The sequence below is a fragment of the Callithrix jacchus genome, chromosome 21 (assembly GCF_049354715.1).
Source record: "Callithrix jacchus isolate 240 chromosome 21, calJac240_pri, whole genome shotgun sequence".
NCBI lineage: Eukaryota > Metazoa > Chordata > Mammalia > Primates > Cebidae > Callithrix > Callithrix jacchus.
In genome coordinates this window covers 50721913-50739121 of record NC_133522.1, presented here as the reverse complement: position 1 = coordinate 50739121, position 17209 = coordinate 50721913, and the positions used below count along the sequence as shown (strand labels likewise).

The window sequence follows — 17209 nt, the reverse complement described above, 5'->3', positions numbered from 1 at the left end:
ATCCATATTCACCTTTCTCTACTCAGATGACTAATCATAAAAATAATAAGCAAAGTAAGCCCATTAAATACTGTTAGTCAGGTACTATTTTAGGTACTTTACATTAGCAACTCAACAACCCTGACAAGTTGCTTTTATTCTTCCTAATTTATAGTTGAGAAAACTGAAGCCCAGAAAGATTAGACGGCCTGCTCAAGACCATCTAGGAAGCAGCTGCATAATGACCCAACCTCGCCCTCCAGAGTCACAAGCTCCACATGTCCAAATCCTAACACTGGCTCTTCCAGACTTCCCTATCTCACACCTGGCACCAACGCCAAGTCAGAAGCTGAGTTGAAGAATCAGATTCTAGATGTGAAGAAATTTCAGAATTACTTTATTTCACCTGTATTTTCCTTTTTTATGAAAGTGCATGAATGATATGATTTTAAAGTCAACGCTCAGTCTAAGCTCTTGCAATGAGTATAAATAAATGCTAACTAACAAGAAAGCATTGTCATAATCTAGTCGGCTACATTTTCTCTTTGTTAGCAGTATAAAAAACGATGATGAAACTTAAAAATGCGGCATCTTACACATGCTGAAATTCAGTAGGCTGGATCTGATCTCACCACTTCCACCCTGGTCTGAGGCACCGGTATAGTCATCCGGCTTTCACAGAAAGTCTAACTGATCTATCTCCTTGCTGATACTCCTCGCCCAGCCTGCAGTAGTGGAGGTGAAAGAGGTAAGGTCACATCCTGCCACTGCCACTTCCTGTGTGACCTTGGGTAAATCACTTAACCACTCTGTGCCTAGGTACTCCCACCTGTAACATGGGAATAATGATACTCATGCCTACTTTTTGGACTGCCATAAGAATAAATGAATTAATATACGTAAAGCTTTTTAAATGGCCTGGCATCTAACAGGCCCAACAGCCAGAGTGGCACTTTCTAAAGGTAAATCAGATCATGTCATTCCCAAAGAAGGAAGATGCCGCTCTCCTCCAGTCTCGGTGCCTGCCACTCACCCAGCCTCTCTGGCAGCAATGGCCTCCCTGAGGTGACCAGCATGCTACAAGGAGGCTCAGGAACCAGAGCTTTTACCTAAGAGTTCCTGTGCCTGAGAGGCTGCTGCTGCTGGGACCTCAGCCCAGCTCACTCCAGCCTCAACACTATTTGAGCTTCTCCCACCTTCCCTGCCTCATTTGCCCTTCACGGCAGTCAGGACACCAGATCTTGTTTAGTGATCTCCTCCTTCTCAGGAAGATGAACCCTTTGAGGGCAGAAACTCTCCTCATCAAGCTCATCCTGAATCTCCAATACCTAGAACAGTACCTGGTCTGGGACGCACAGGTGAATGCCTGCTGGATCGATGAGCAAATGAATGGAACCAGGTTCTAAAAACACCAACCTAGAGGCAAGCAGAGCTTCCATTTCACTGTATTTTCAATAAAAATACAAGGTACCTCGGAGTTACTTTCATCCCCCTTCCTGTTCCGTCTTAATTTAAAATTCATCACAGAGACATCAACCCTAAAAGCAAGTCCCTTTTGGTTGTACACCGGGACATCTCACAGGCATGCAGATGGAGAAGAGCACACGCAGTGCTAATCAGACTACACGGAGACCGTGAGCATTTCATGCTAATGGTCCTAGCCCAACAGTTGTCAAGGTATGTATGAAGCAAAGCTCTGCAAATGGAAGATGCAGTAAAGACCCTGCCATGGAGACTTCTGTGGGCTACTGCACCGTCCCTGCCCGCACCCCAGACACTGTCCCTGTCATCTTGGAAAGAAAGAAATGCCACTCAAGGAATAAGAAAGAAATCTTAATTATTTCACTGGACAATTTTTAATTTTCATATTTGCTTTTCCTACCTGTCATATTATAAACATATTAAATAATATGGGTTTTTTAACACCAGCATTTCCATCACACCAAATTACAGATTTAGAAATTTCTATTTTAGAAAGTTGATACAGAAAACCATTGAGTTTTCCAATAAAATTAAACCTTTCTGAGCTTTTTGCTTTCACATTAAGCTTGATAATTTTGCTTAACTTTTTATAGGCTGGTAAATGTGTAACTTCATCCATTACTCTCCAAAGTTAACTACCCCCTACCTAGTTAAATTATCTTATCTGGTCACAGAGCTAATCACAGCATGCAGGGGAATAAAACCCAGTTCTTAAGTAAAACAGCAAAGAAGTTTTGATAACAAATAACGAGTAGGCTTTGCGTGTACCCATGTGTAAGAATATCCACTGTAGCAACGTTTGTTATATGTGAAAACATACCCAACTGCGTACATACTTTGACTCCTGCTGGGACAATACATAATTGGGTGCAGCCTTGCAGGGAACCAAGTGGCCCGGGATGTAGTGGAATGAGGCTTTCCTTTCTGTCGGTACTGTGTGCACGCTTATTTTTTTAAAGCTATCAGTAAAAATGTATTGCTTTATGTCAGAAGCATTTCTGAACTCTACCTATCTTGCTCAGTACTGTATCTCCTAGGCCCTAAAACAGAGAAGGCCGACCACATTAACAGGTCATAGAGGAGAACCTGTCAAACGAATTGAGTTTGTTTTATGCGTTCACTGGACAAACAGAAGTTAAAAAAATTATTATTCCAAAAATCTAAAAGAATTCAAATGCTTTACAATACATAAATTTACAAAGAAGTGAAATTAGCCTCTGTGCCAAGATGTATTTTGTGGATGATGTTATCACTTCATAGCTAATCCTTCCCCCATGGCCTCCCAGTAACGACTGCATGAGCACGTCACACCAGAGACACACGTGTCATCAGTTTCTCAGAGCTGTACCAATTCTCTCTAAGCCATTGCCCTGGCAGGAGGGCCTCCTTTTTTCCTTCCCAAGTATAGCTTCCAATTTGATGTAGATGTAGCAGGATCTACCCAGTCTTAGGAACCCTCAGACTATCTAACAAAGCATCACTCACAGACAATACATTCCTTTGAAATCCTGTGTGAGTTCACTCCTCTCCACCACGGGCAAGATCGAGCACCCAGCTCAGCCTGTCTCATCAAATATTTACCCAGCCCCTGTTGTGGCTGCCGATGCATAGTGGGCTCTGCTCTCTGGAGGCACCGCGCAATGAGAGACAGTTGCTTCTCTTACCCAAGAAGGAACTGTCTTGTATCAGCCAACCTTCTACCCTTTTTTCCATCTCCCTTTCCCCTCCGGGAAACCCTCAGCAAGCAAAAAGGATACAGTAGGCTCAACCCCAGTGAAAGATGGTCATGAAACAATTAGCTTTTCTACCTTCTAGGAACAGCTGCTCTTAAAACAACCTAGTGCTTTGGAAAATGCAGCTCGGAGTGGACCTTTCGAAGCAATAAAACATACGGCTACATTTAAGAGCGAGAACGAAGAGGATTAAATACACATTTGTATTCTCAATTAAAAAACGACGGTTCTATCATCTTAATTACGCCACGAAACGTAAAGAAACAAGTTTGCTATCATGCCACTTCTCGTTCCACTTTGAGAATGGAATGCAGTCATCGTTGGTCTAAGAGGGAAACAAAATGCCTGTATCAGAAGTAACGGCCCCAACCTGCCGACTAAAAATATTAACTGCGAACTGAACCCCACAGTGCAGATGTCCGACATGGAAATCGGGACGGGAACACATTTTAGGTTAGGTTCGCCAGCGTGTAAGCGCGACTCCGACGCGTGTCAGCGTCCACAGCCCAGTGTGACACCTTCCCTCGCACCATCCACCGCGCAGTCATTTTCCTTCCCCCGTGTGAACACATCAAAAGTCACCTCGGGCCCCCAACTGCCCCAGATTGTTCCCGATCGCTGCAGACGCCCCGCACCCGCAGGAACTTCCCCGCGCGGGGGGACACTGCGCCCTCGGGAGGAGACGCAGGACCGTCCAGGGCGCAGCCTCGTCCCCAGCGCAGTCTCCACTCCGGGAGCAGAGCGCGCCCTCCCCACAAGGCAGCAGCGTCGCCCGCCCGGCCCAGCCTCGTCTCGGCGCAGCCTGCTGTCCCCCAGCGCAGCGTCCCCCAGGGACAGAGGCTCCCGGCCCCGGGCGCAGCCTAATTCCCCGGGCAGCCTCGGATCTCCGGGCGCAGCCTCATCCCCAGCGCAGCCTCCGGCCCCGGGCGCAGCCTCGTCCCCAGCAGCCTCGGATCCCCGGGCGCAGCCTCGTCCCCAGCAGCCTCGGATCCCCGGGCGCAGCCTCGTCCCCAGCAGCCTCGGATCCCCGGGCGCAGCCTCGTCCCCAGCAGCCTCGGATCCCCGGGCGCAGCCTCGTCCCCAGCAGCCTCGGATCCCCGGGCGCAGCCTCGTCCCCAGCAGCCTCGGATCCCCGGGCGCAGCCTCGTCCCCAGCAGCCTCGGATCCCCGGGCGCAGCCTCGTCCCCAGCAGCCTCCGGCCCCGGGCGCAGCCTCGTCCCCAGCAGCCTCCGGCCCCGGGCGCAGCCTCGTCCCCAGCGCAGCCTCCGGCCCCGGGCGCAGCCTCGTCCCCAGCAGCCTCCGGCCCCGGGCGCAGCCTCGTCCCCAGCAGCCTCGGATCTCCGGGGCACCGCGTCCTCTCCCCGGAACGCAGCCTGGGTCGCCAGGGCGCAGCCTCGTCCCGGCGCACCTCCCTCCCCGCGGCGCGGTGCATCCCACGCGGACTCGGCGCCCGCAGGAAGGGACGCGGGGCCGCCCGGGACGCAGCCTCCTCCCGGGCGAAACGCTCCAGCAGACGGGCGCCCCGGGAGGGTGGATGCCGGGCGGTGTCAGGGCAGCCTCGCCGCCCCGCGGGCGCCCTCCGCTCCCGGGACGGCCCGCAGCCTGGGCCCCGCCGCCAGCCCCTGCCCGGCGCTTACATAAACGCCGCCGCCGCGGGGTCCGGAGCCTCCGCGCCCGCCCTCACCTCAGCCGCGCCGCGCCTGGTCCTCCACAAGCGCGCCCCAGGCTCCCGCCGCAGTCCTGGGCCGGGCGGCTCTCCGCCTCGTAGGCTGTGAGCTGCGGCGCGGCGTGGCTCTGGCCTCGCGCGGCCCGGAGCCCCGGCCGCCGACCCGGCCGCTCGGCAGCAGCCGCCGCCGCCGCAGCCGCCGCAGCCAGGGCCGCCTCAGCCAGGGCCGCCTCAGCGCCTCAGCCCAGCCACTGGCGGCTCCGCCCCCTCCCCGCCCCCGCCCGCCGGGCGCGCGCGCGCCGAGGGGCGGGGCCGGCGCCGCGACGCCGGACGTGCGCGCGCATGCGCGCCTGCTTGTCGCGGTCAGTCGGGGCTGTGGCGTCTCCCTCGGGACCAGCTGCAGCGGGCGAGCGTGGGGCCGGGACCCTGCCCGCGTTCGAGTCCTCCTCTGGGTGCGCGGCTGCTGCGTTTGGGGGACGGGGTCTCACTGTCGCCCAGGCTGGAGCGCGGTGGCCGGATCTCGGCTCCTGCAGCCTTGACCTCCCGAGCTCACGCGATCCTGCCGCCCCAGCCTCTTCGGTGGCGGGGACCGCAGGCGCCCCGCGCCCGGCTACTGGCGTTTGCGTTTGTGGAGGTGGCGTCCGGAGCTGCCCAGGCTCCCTGCTCCGGGGCCCACGCGCTCCTCCCCGCAGCTGGCGCCGCCCCTGCTTCCCCGACTCCCTGAGGTGTCTGCGACGCGCGGGGCCCGCCCCGCATTGGGTCAGAGCCGGCGGCCGGCGGGGGTCGCAGGCCAGGACCGCGGAGGCGGCGCCCTCGTCTCCGGTTTGTCCGCACTGACACCAGCAGCAGCTCCCACTTACGTCTGGGGGTCGGTGGTTTTGTTTGGCTGATTTTTTTTTAGGTTGATAGTAAAAGCATTTTAAAGGTTTTTTTTTTTTTATTTTTGTTTTTTACAGCATATGCAATAGACTCACTGCCCGATTTATCTGCATTTACTGACTTCCACAGTTATACCAAGAAATGTTTACACGGATGATGATAAGCACATGTGCAAATGCAGCGTTTTCACCGACCCGGGTAACCAACTCCCGGCTGCAGTTCTCTGCACGGAGATGAGGCTTGATGGGGAAACTCCGCAGCGACCTGAGCCTAGAGGAGCAGCTGGGCACGGTGGGCAGAGCCCGGTGTGGACAGGCGCTGGGTCCTGCACCTGGCTGGGGGGAGCTGCAGGCGCCAGGGTCAAGTTGAGGGTGTGCTAGTCCTGGCCTCCGGCCTCAGGTGGCCCACTCTGCCCTCTGCCTGTTTCCTCCCTTGTAAAGTGGGGAGGAACGGACCATCACAAGCCAGGGTTGGTGGCACATGCTGTGGTCTCAGCCACTCAGGAGGCTGCGCCTGGAGGGTCACTTGTGTCCCAGAGCTGCGCTCCAGCCTGGGCAACGCTGAGACTCGGGCTCTGAAAACCCACAAAACGTATAAGATGAACGCAGATAAACGATGGGAGCCTGGTATGTGGTGAGCACGCTGCAGGTGGCAGCCTGGAACCCAGGACAGGTCACTGCCTGGTGGAAAACAAGCCTGTCTTTGGGGCCAGCCAGCTAACAAGTGAGCGTTTCACCCCATCTGAAGGCAAAGTACCCAAATGGGCAACCGTGGACAGCTAAGTAAAAATGAGGACTCCTGGGATGCCTTCTCGGGACACATTCTTAATAAACAGATACGTGCATGAGGACATTGTGTGTATTTCTATGCAGCAGACCACCCCAAACCTCAGTGAGCAAAAACCTGTCTTCACTGCTCATGACCCTGTGGGCCTGCAGCTTGAGCTGGTTCAGCTGGGACGGCTTCCCTCGGCCCCACGAGGTGACCACTGGGCCTACTTATCCGCAGAGGCCCCCGGCAGATCCGGGCCATGTGTCACCAGTCCCTACAGGCTGGCCGGGCCTCCTTCCCGGCAGGTCTCCATCGGCAGCGAGAGAAAGCAAATCCCTGTGGTGTTTCCATCCATCTCCCCAGGAGAAGCAGGTGAGATGGCCTGGGCCTGAGTAGATGTGAGGGACTGCACGGGGGACAGGCGGAGGGAAGCATGGCCTATGGGGGCGGTCACTGTGGCAGTCTTCTGCAGGCCTTCACTTAGGTAACACTGGGTGTGGGGAACACAAGGTAATCCCCAGAAGGGAGGCTGCTTATGCAAGTTTCAACTTGTCCTCTTTCTCCCTCCAGAGCAGCAGAAAGCGGATGGTGGCCAAGGCCGGGACCCTCTGCTGTTCCCACAGGCCTCTCCAGAGGCTCTGCAGGACCAGCCAGCAGCCTCAACTGGTCCCTTCCTGTTCCACACCCTCAGATGCCATCCTCTCCACAGAGATGGTTTCTGCCATGGTGCTCTCCCTAACTTGGAAGAATGGCACTCCCCTTGGGCTGATGTCAGGGAGAACAGCAGTTTCCAGTCGCCTGGGCCCAGGACAGGGTGTTCCCAGCTGTCGTGAAGCATGGAGCTTCAGGATGCCCATTTGGGTGCCTCTGAGATGAGGTGCTTTGAGAAGGAATCCTGCAGTCTCCTGAGGAGGTCCAAAGAAATTTTGAGGATATCTCAGCCATCTGTTCCCTGTTCACTGTGGAAGTCGAACACCAGGGCTCCTGGAGGGGCCCTGGGTCTCCACAGAAGCGCTGGCAGCCACCATCTACTTAATGGACTTCCGTGCCTGCCCCACCTCTGTTCTGTTGTTTACTCTCTCCTTTGTGGGAATTGTGGAATAAACAATCACTTTGGTGTCCGGGAAAATAAACCTGATGCTCGAGGGCTTGAGTGCAGGAATCCAGCGAGGCTCCCTCTGTGCACCCCAGGGTGCGGAGTTAGGTTTTGCATAAGCATGTGACACGTCAGCCGCTGTGAAACATGGTCTACACAGCACCAAAAACCCATTTGGCTGTGTTTTCCCTTCAGTAGAGTTAAATGGCATGACCCTGTGACTGTCCCCCACAAGAATTACAAATTATGCTGGCACTGCCAGCCTACAGGATACAGTGGCACAAAATGATTTCCGCCAGCTTAGGATATAGACCCAGGCAGACTCGAGAGATTAAGTGGATTTCAAACTGTGGTCTCGGGCCTTCCGGGAACTGCCCGAAAGGGAGGGAGGGTGCCAGCCTGGGAGTGGCCCAGCTGCCCAGCCTATTCACACACTGGGCTTTCAGTTGAAAAGTGTTCAAAGCTTGCAGGTGTAAATGCCACTGATCTGTGAACTCCCTTCCTGTCATGCCCAGAGGCTGGCAGAATGTGGCTAGAAGGGTGGGACCAGAGGGCTGGGTCACATGACCTGCGCACGGGGGCTGGCCTCCCTGGGCCAGGGTGGCCAGCAAAGCCTCTCTTTCCCTTTCCAGCCACACAGGTCAATCGCATGCTTGGATTTCTGTCTCCCGAGTTACAGAGCGTGTTGCCAACCTGCTGTGCTGAGACAGTGGCCCAGTCTTGGTCCCGGTGTCCTAGGACTGATTGAAGAAGCCTATTCAACTATAGTCCCTGTGTACAACCAAAGATGTAGCTTTAAACAATCTTGGCTTGTTTTATTTAATTCTGCCCCATCTATCTGAGGAAGGACACTCACAGGTACTTTTTAGATTATAGCCTAAAGTGGATTATTGATTTCCTTGTTTCTAAACCATCAGGAGGAGCATAAAACTGCTAATAAGAGGTGACCAATATTCCATGATATCGTGATTTGAGACATAACATTTTTTTGCCCTGTATTTTAAAAATAAAAAGACATGAGACTGGAATGGCATAAACCAGATGGTGCCAAACCATTCAATCAACAGCTGTCATGGTGGTGGATACCTTGTGTAAGACCCGACAAGCTCACGGTGTGCCACCATCCCTGGGACAACTCCCACAGTGATGGAGCAGGAGCAGTCAGTCTGTGTGCTCTGTGACAGGCATGCAGCCCACCCCCACTCCAGGACATCAGGGGGGATTCTGACTCCCAGCATGGCCCTGGGTGCTTAGAGCTGGCACTGAGACAATTGTAAGTCTCTCTTCGTGCCTAGGCCTGAAAAGTTTAAGTCCAGCGCAATTAGGATGGTCTCTATCACTTGCCAGCCTAAAGAGACAAAAATGGTGTAGACATACAGGGGCAGGCGAGAGAGGACATTCCAATGACCTTTCAGGGCCGTGGGCAGTGTGCTGTGCATGGGTGAACACGTGGCCAGGAAGACATCTTTGCTTCAGGGCGTTCATGTTCTCGTGGGGAGATGGCATCAGGGAGCGGCACAGTGTGATAACTGGGACACGTCCAGGGCAGGAGCAGAGGCGTGAGGGTCAGTGCGGACCAGGCTGTGCCATGCAGCGCTGACCAAGTTGTCTGGCCTCTCTGAGCCTGCTCTGCATCTGTAAGAAGGAGTCGAAGGATGAAAAGGCTCAGATGGTGACATAGAAATGCAGTTTCCTAATGGAGAGGCATGTGAACAATTGCAGGAGCCAAGGGCGCTGCAGCCACCCCACTCAGGAGCATCAGAGCAAGCTGCAGGAAGCTTCGCTGAGCCTTGGAGGATGAGAAGACATTGATGGCAGGAGCGCCCACAGCAGAGGAAAGAGCACCTCCTTGGCACGTAAAGTCAGAGAAGAAAGGAGGCTTAGCCACCACTGGTCAGAAGAGTCCTCCTGATCGAGCCACTTAGACCTGCCGTCTGTAGAGACAAGGGAAAGGGAACGTGATGCGCGATCAAATCAGAGGTGGGCAAGCTGAGCCTTGGCCTGACGCTGTGCAGTCCACAGCTAAGAATGAACATTAAACATGGAAAGTGTTGGATTGGATGGGGTTCTGAAGAAGATAAGCAGTGGGCTTATGTGGCCAGCAGAGCTGTAAATCTTTGCCATCTGGCGCTTTACAGAGAAACGCAATCCCTGGTTTAGCCAAGTAGGGTCTACTTCTGGAGCTGGGAGTTAGAGCAGCTGCCACTGAAGCACACAGACCAAGGGGTGGCAGGGCAGAAACACAAACCCAAGTCGGCACCATGGGCAAGGCGACGGGATCTCTGAGGCACCCAGCGGTGTCTGCCTGGAACTGAGGCCTGCGTGCAGCTTCCATGCAGAACACTTGTATCAGGTGTCAAGAGTGAAAGTAGAAAGAGGTAAGAGGCTTTTGGAATTACACTCCACAGGACTTAGTGATGGATTCGCGGGAGGGGCGTGGGAAGGGAAGCATCGGGGCTCGCTCGGGGTCCTGGCTTGCACTATCGGTGGATGATCGTCCTCTGGGATGACGTGGGGGATGGGGGAAGAAACCCGGCATTCCTTTTGGGTGCGTTAAGTTTGCGGTGCCTACGGGATGCCTGAGTGGCTGCGTTAGGACAATAGCTATGTGCAGGAGACTGATGTCCGGAGAGGAGAGCCGTGCTGGGATGGATACCTGAAACCTTGAAAATGGAAGACATCACCCATCACCTAAAGAGAGGGCGGAGAAAGGAAAGAAGGGAACCGGGGAATCTGGCACCAGATCCAAAGAGCCTTAGCCTAATATCAGAGGTGAGCACAGAAGAAGTGAGTGTGGGAGGTGGGAAGACCCAGCGAGGCGCGAGAGAAAAGACGGAAGTGTTTCTCTGGAGGCCGAGGCAGGGGCCTGCTTGACGCCACGACTTGGAGGCTGCAGTGAGCTATACCTCACACGGCATGTATTCCCTTGTGTCTTGATTCTTTCACTCAATCATGTATAAAGGGTAGAAGGAAGAAATATAATTTTAAATCTACAAGCAAAGTGTTAGATCGAATTAAAATTCAGCAAGATTACTGATTGTAAAAGTGACACACATGCACACCCCCCAAAATGGTTTCCATAGATCTCAACAAACCACATGTAACGTGGAAGCTGACACTGCTTACCGCAGTAACCGAGGTATGAGCTAAAAATAAGTCAACGGAGAAATACATGAGCCTTAAGCAGAAACTTATTTTTAAAAATTATTAAAAGAGCAAGTGCATGTAGAGACACACCAAACACCTCAAATTCTTTGTGGGATGACTATAAATATATAAACCAAACGAAATTAGCAGCTTCACCAGCTTCTTTTGAATGACATAGATTTTTAAAATAAATCAGATGCAAAACCAGGATGACTCCTGGTAACACACTGCTATAAAATAATGGACTAGAGCCAGGAAAAGGAGACTTTTTTTTCTATTTTGCTGAGTTATGTCTTAATTATTATGTTAACAGTCTTTCCTGAGAAGCTAAAAGGTAATTAGCAACTGAAGGCAGGAGAGGTGGGGAGGCGGGAGGGTGTGGGCCGCCTAGGCTCTGCTGGATCTCCAGGAGAGGTGGGGAGGCGGGAGTGTGGGCCGCCTAGGCTCTGCTGGATCTCCAGGAGCTGTTCTGAAGGGGCTGGAGGCTGGAGGCTGAGCCTAGTCACCGTCGGGTTAGTGACAAATTAGATGGCTTATGTGGTTATTTAAAGCCTTCTCTCTAGGGAACTTTCAATTACCATATATTCAAGATTTGCAGTTTATAGTTTTAAACTGGAATCCCAGGGACTCAGACTAACTTACCTATACAAGTCACTCAGGGATACAGCAGTTGTGAACCGTGGTATAAAAAGTGGCCCTCATCGACTGGGTGTGGTGGCTCATGCCAGCACTTTGGGAGGCCAAGGTGGGTGGATCACAAGTTCAGGAGTTTGAGACCAGCCTGGCCAACATGATGCAACCCCATCTCTACTAACAATATAAAAATTAGCTGGGCATGATGGCGGGTACCTGTAGTCCCAGCTACTCGGGAGGCTGAGGCAGAAGAATTGCTTGAATCCAGGAGGCGAAAGTTGTAGTGAGCCAAGATCGTGCCACTGCACTCCAGCCTGGGCACAGAGCAAGACTTCGTCTCAAAAAAAAAAAAAAGTGGCCATCATCGTGTATTTTCAAACATTTCTGCTGAGGTGTAATGCATACACCAAAAGTATCCATGTCATAAGTGTACATCCCAACACCTTAGCCCAGAGTGGGCACAGCTGTGAACCTCCACCCCCAGGGCGAGCAGCAGAATGTGACCAACTCGGAAGGTCCTGCATGCCCCTCCCCAGCCACAGCTGCCACTGGGCCTTAAAGGTAACCTCTGCCCCGACTCCTACCTCTGCAGATCGGTTATACCCGTTTTGGCTTCCCATAAGCGACATCACACAGCATGTATTCTTTTGTGTCTTGATTCTCGCTCGATGCTGTGTTCACGAGCTCCGTCACCCTGTGTGGAAGCAGCAGTAATTCACAATTTTCACGGTCATGACCAGGGTAAGACCCTTCCGCGGCGCATTTATTCATTCTACTGTTGATGGAGATTTCTGTTGCTTCCTCATCTTTGTGATTGTGAGTAATGCCTCTAGGAACGTCCTCATATGTCTCTCTTAGTACACGTGTGTATGTTCCTGTTGAGTGTGTACCAGGTCGCAGGAGACACATAGGTCCCACTTTAGAGGTCACACTGATTTTCCAAAGTGTTGAAGCACTTTACACTCCTACCAGCAGATGAGGAGCTTTCCGGCTGCTTCTTGTCCACATGGACAGCTGGTGTTGATACTTTGGCCACTCCAGAGGGTGGTGGCAGTTCCTCATGGTGGCTTTAATCTGTAGTTCACTAATGATCAGTGAGACTGAGCATCTTTACATATTGCTATATTCCACATGCACATCCTTTCTGGTGAAGAAGCCACACGTTTTCTTTATTATTTACTTGTAGAAGTTATTTGCATATTGCAGACACAAACTCTTGCCAGCTATCTGTGTTGCAAATACCTTCTCTCACCCGGCATCTTGCATTTCCATTATCACAGTGGAGTCTTTTGTGATACAAGAGTTCTTAATTTCAGTGTGTTCCAATTGAGCTACCCTTTTTCTATGGTTAGGGTTTTTTTGTGTCCTGTTTAGAAAACCTCAACTACTCCATGGTCATGCTAGTGTGCTTCTGTTATCTTCTGGAAGGTTTATCGTTTCAATTTTCAGATTTAGAGAACAATTCACCAGGAATTGTTTTTCTGTACAGTGTGAGGTAGGGGTTCAAAGTCAGTCCATCCGTGTTGTGTGTGCTTGGTGTCCAGCTGACCTAGGACGACCATTTACTGACATGATTTCCTTTCTCCCTGCTGCTCTGCTGCAGTAGCTTTTTCATGAATTAAGCATCCACATAGGCGTGGGCTGTGGATTTTTTCTGAACCATTTTGGTCAGAAAAAACATCAGAAAAACCATTTTGTTCAGAACTGCTACTTCCTGTCCTAATTACTAAAGCTTTCTCATGAGTCTTCTTTAGACACCATAGATCCACCTTCCAGTTTTTTTTTTTGTTTGTTTTTTTTTTTTTGAGACGGAGTTTCACTCTTGTTACCCAGGCTGGAGTGCAATGGCACGATCTCGGCTCACCGCAACCTCCGCCTCCTGGGTTCAGGCAATTCTCCTGCCTCAGCCTCCTGAGAAGCTGGGATTACAGGTATGCGCCACCATGCCCAGCTGATTTTCTGTATTTTTAGTAGAAACGGGGTTTCACTATGTTGACCAGGATGGTCTCGATCTCTTGACCTTGTGATCCACCTGCCTCGGCCTCCCAAAGTGCTGGGATTACAGGCGTGAGCCACCGTGCCCGGCCCCCCAGGTTTTTTTGCTTCAAAATTTTCTTGGTTATATTTGGTATTTTGCATTTCCATTTAAATCTTTGAATTGGCTTATCAATTTCCCTAAAACATTCTGCCGGAATTTTTATTCAAATTGCATTGAAGCTATAGATCAATTTGGTGAGAACGGATATTCTCACAATATTGAGTGCTCCAGTTCCAGTTTATTCCTACACTAATTTAAATATTCTTCAGTTGCTCTCGTTATTTTCTAGTCTTCTGTGTACACACATGGTCCAGTAGATTTAGTCCCAGACATTCAGTGCATTAGATGATCATTTAAAATATTTCCTATTTTTATTTTGTAACCACAGGTTTCTGGTGTATGTAGAATGCAATTGATCTTTGTGTATTGACCTTGTACCAGCAGTCTTTCCAGATTCACTTAATAACTTCAGTAGTTACCTGCAGATTCTTTTGGGTTTCCTACATACGTATCATTTTGTTTGTGAATAATGGGTTTTTCATTCCTTCCTATCCGATCATTTTATCCCTTGTGGCTTTCTCCTAGGCTTACCTTACCAGCTGCTGCTGAAAAGAAGTGTTAGTGGTGAGCCTCCTCATTCTATTCCTGACCTCAGGGGGGACACTTTCAATATTTCGCCAATGTGAGATCTGTGGTAGGACTTTTAAATATAGATTCCCCCCAATGAGATCAAGGACACTCCCTTCTAGCTCTGCTTTGCTAAGAGTTTCTTTTCCCGAATGCATGCTGAATTGTATGACATTCTTTCTTCTGCATTTATTGAGATGATAATATGATTTTTCTGCTTCCTTATATTAATATGGTGAATTAAGTTGATTGAAGTTTAAATGTTATACCAACCTTGCATTTCTGGAAAAAGCCCAACTTGGAACAAGCCCAGGGGATACCAGATGATCCTTCTAGCAAATCCCGCTCTCTGCTTGCACACCTCCCTTGCTTCAAGGACAAGCAATGGAAGAAACAAGGAAAATGGTGAAGAAGCCCAGGCCTAAGGGCTCCAATGGCCCTGCGGTGGCCTAAGGCGTTGGGGGAGACTTTTTGGTCTGGCTTGGTGTGGTGGGGGCTGCTGTTGCCTGGCTGGTGGGGAGTCTGTGGCCTGGGTGTGGGGGATTGCCGATGGCTGTGGCCTGGGAACCCCCAACTATGTCCTGGCCGTGGGGGGTTGCTGTGGCCTGGCCCTGCCTGGCAGATGAGATGTTCTGGGCCTGGTTTTCTACTGAGCGCACGGAGACAGCTCTGGCTGACGTGGATCCCTTCCTTGGGCTTCAGTCTCCGCATGGGAGAGCCTATCTGTAAACTCATGAGCCAGCAAAACATGCCTCAAGAAAACTGTAAAAAGAAAACGTGAACTGAACATTAAATACTCCATCAGCCACACAAATGTGAGCCACTGTTCCGGCCTGCACTGAGGTTTGAGGCTCGCCCCTCTCCAGCACCCCCAACTGTGGGGTGCGGCGCTCGGTGTTTGCCCGAAACCTCCAGATTCAAGGGGAAAAGTCTCTCTCTGTCTGTCCTATGCTGACCACCATGGGGACCTGTGATGGAGTACTCATCAGTTCTTTGCAGGCTCTTTGCAGGGGGAAGGGTCTCATGTTGGTCACCAGTGCCTCACGGGATGGAGAGGAGGGAGGGCACATCTAGGGGGCTGCCACCCCGCATGGTCCTGCGAGAACCAGGAGGGGCCCGGGCAGGCCCAGGAACAGGTCCCAGGCCCCCTCTTGTCCTGGCTCCTTCCCAGACCTCCTGGGAACACAGCACGCATTCCAGAGAGATGAGAGCAGTCATAGTCTACACGGGTTTGCTTGAATGGCATACAAGTATAAGCCCACCTATTTTTGCTTTCTAGAATTCCACTTCTATTTTTGGTGGAATGTGAAAGCTTTGACTATTTCCCAAAGTGGAAAAACACAGATTTTTGCTTGACTGTCTGGTAATATCTCTGCTGCTCATTAAACAAGTGCATTGTGTCTGCATGGGAACTCCCTTCCCCATCTCCCGAGCATGAGCTGGCTGTGTGCACCACACACAGAGCCTTCCACAAGCCCTCCTGCATTTTATTTATGAGAGCTGCAGCAGTTCACACATATCCCAGTGGGCAGATCTGAATAAGGGCATCAGATGTGCCCACCAGTCTGCAGCTAAGGACTCCAGGGAAGCTTCTCCATGAGGATTCCAGGGCTCAGGTCCCAGGCCCCACCACTCATGTATCTGTAAAACAGAAGAGGAGGAGGGGGAGGGAGAGGAAGAAGAGGGGCAGGAGGGTAAGATGAAGGAGAGGGCCACTTACACTCCTTCCACTGCCTGAAGGATGTCTGCAGTGCCCACTGGGGTTACTATGGAAGGAACGTGCCCACCTGATCTCACTCCACTAGCAAATTATCCTCCATTATAACAACGAATTCTTTCAGTATGTTGTGACAGGATCTCATTCCGTTGCCTAGGCTGGAGTGCAGAGGCAGAACCGTGGCTCACTGGAGCCTCCACCTTCTGGCTCAAGCAATCCTCCCACGTCAGCCTTTGCAGTAGCTGGGAGCACAGATACACACCACCACACCCAGCTAATTTTTTTATGTTTATTTTTTGTAGAGACAGGGTCTCCCTGTGTTCCCAGGCTGTCAAACTCCTGGGCTTAAGTGATCCTCCCACCTTGGCCTCCCAAGGCGTTGGGATTACAGTTGTGAGCCACTACATCCAGCCTTAGTGGGTCTATTTCTCGACTCTTTATTCTGTTCCATTGACCTATTTGTTTTCCTTCCCACACACACCACATTGTCTTGAACCCTACAGCTTAAGAATAAGGAGCTGGCATCATTCCCGCAGACTCTGCGTTGGATTGTTTGCCCTGTTCTAAGTTCTTCGCATTTCAAACCATCACCCTGGGGGGTCAGAATTTCAACATGTGAGCTTTAGGGGGACTGAATTACTTACACCCTAAGACCCTCAATGTGTTCAGGTTGTCTTTAAATTCTCCTGGCTCTACTTTGCAGTTTTCAGGGTAAAGGTCCTGCACATCTGTGTTAGTCGGGTTTCTCTAGAGAAACGGAACCAATAGAATGGGTGGACAGATGAGGAGAGAGCGACAGGCAGACAGGTAGATAGACAGTCGAGAGGGGATTTATTACGGGAACTGATTCACATGATTGTGAAGCCTGAGAAGTCCCACTGCTGGCCGTCCGCAAGCTAGAGACCCTAGGGTGCTGGCAGTGTGGCTTGGTCCAAGTCCAAATTCCCAGAACCAGGGAAACCAATGGTAGAACTCTCAGTTCAAGGTCAAAGGCCTGGGAACCCAGAAACGGGGTGAAACGCAGGCTGTACGGAGCACTATATGAACCATGTCTCTTTTATCTGACTACCGAGAGGGCTCAGTGACTACCAGCGGGTGGTGTAGACAGCATGAAGATGTGGAACAAGGGACAGTTCGTATCCTGTGCAGGACAGAGCACAGGGCGGTGCTAGATTTCACTGTGCCCCTCAGAGAGTGTGCAAATTAAAGCATACGAATTATTTCTGGAATTTTCCAGTTTATAATTTTAAAATGCAATTGACTGTGGATAACTGAAATCACAGTCAGTGAAACTGAGGATGGTGGAGGCTGCTGTACGGGATTGTGGGGTCCTGCCGACTTCTCTAGTTTCATTAAAGAGCAAACTCTGGCAGGATATGTCATATTTGTGTAACACTCGAGAGCTGCGCTGGCTATGTAATTTGCAGGGTGCATTGAAAAT

At 51.5% G+C, this 17209-nt stretch overlaps 1 protein-coding gene and 1 long non-coding RNA gene across 15 annotated transcripts in view; one reads left to right on the top strand and one right to left on the bottom strand.

The window, feature by feature from the left end:
* The window catches only part of ADARB1 (adenosine deaminase RNA specific B1), a 139898-nt gene extending 134776 nt beyond the window's left edge, over positions 1–5122 (bottom strand). For 11 of the 12 annotated variants that reach the window (XM_078358773.1, XM_078358778.1, XM_078358781.1 and 8 more), the window contains exon 1: positions 4879–5122. The gene's annotated coding sequence lies outside the window, so the exon portion shown is untranslated. Of the gene's footprint in view, positions 1–4831 lie in introns of all 12 variants that reach the window. The other variant, XM_078358775.1, reaches the window with a different exon arrangement.
* A 90-nt stretch (positions 5123–5212) lies between these two features.
* Positions 5213–14865, top strand: LOC144580695 (uncharacterized). 3 transcript variants are annotated; one of them, XR_013530690.1, is made up of 5 exons: positions 5213–5312; positions 5817–6882; positions 7081–9984; positions 10221–10378; positions 14010–14865. It is a non-coding gene; the product is annotated as an uncharacterized LOC144580695 (long non-coding RNA). The 3 variants fall into 3 exon arrangements; XR_013530689.1 differs by having other exon boundaries at positions 7081–10378; XR_013530691.1 differs by having other exon boundaries at positions 5213–6882; positions 7081–10378.
* The last annotated feature ends 2344 nt before the right edge of the window (positions 14866–17209 follow it).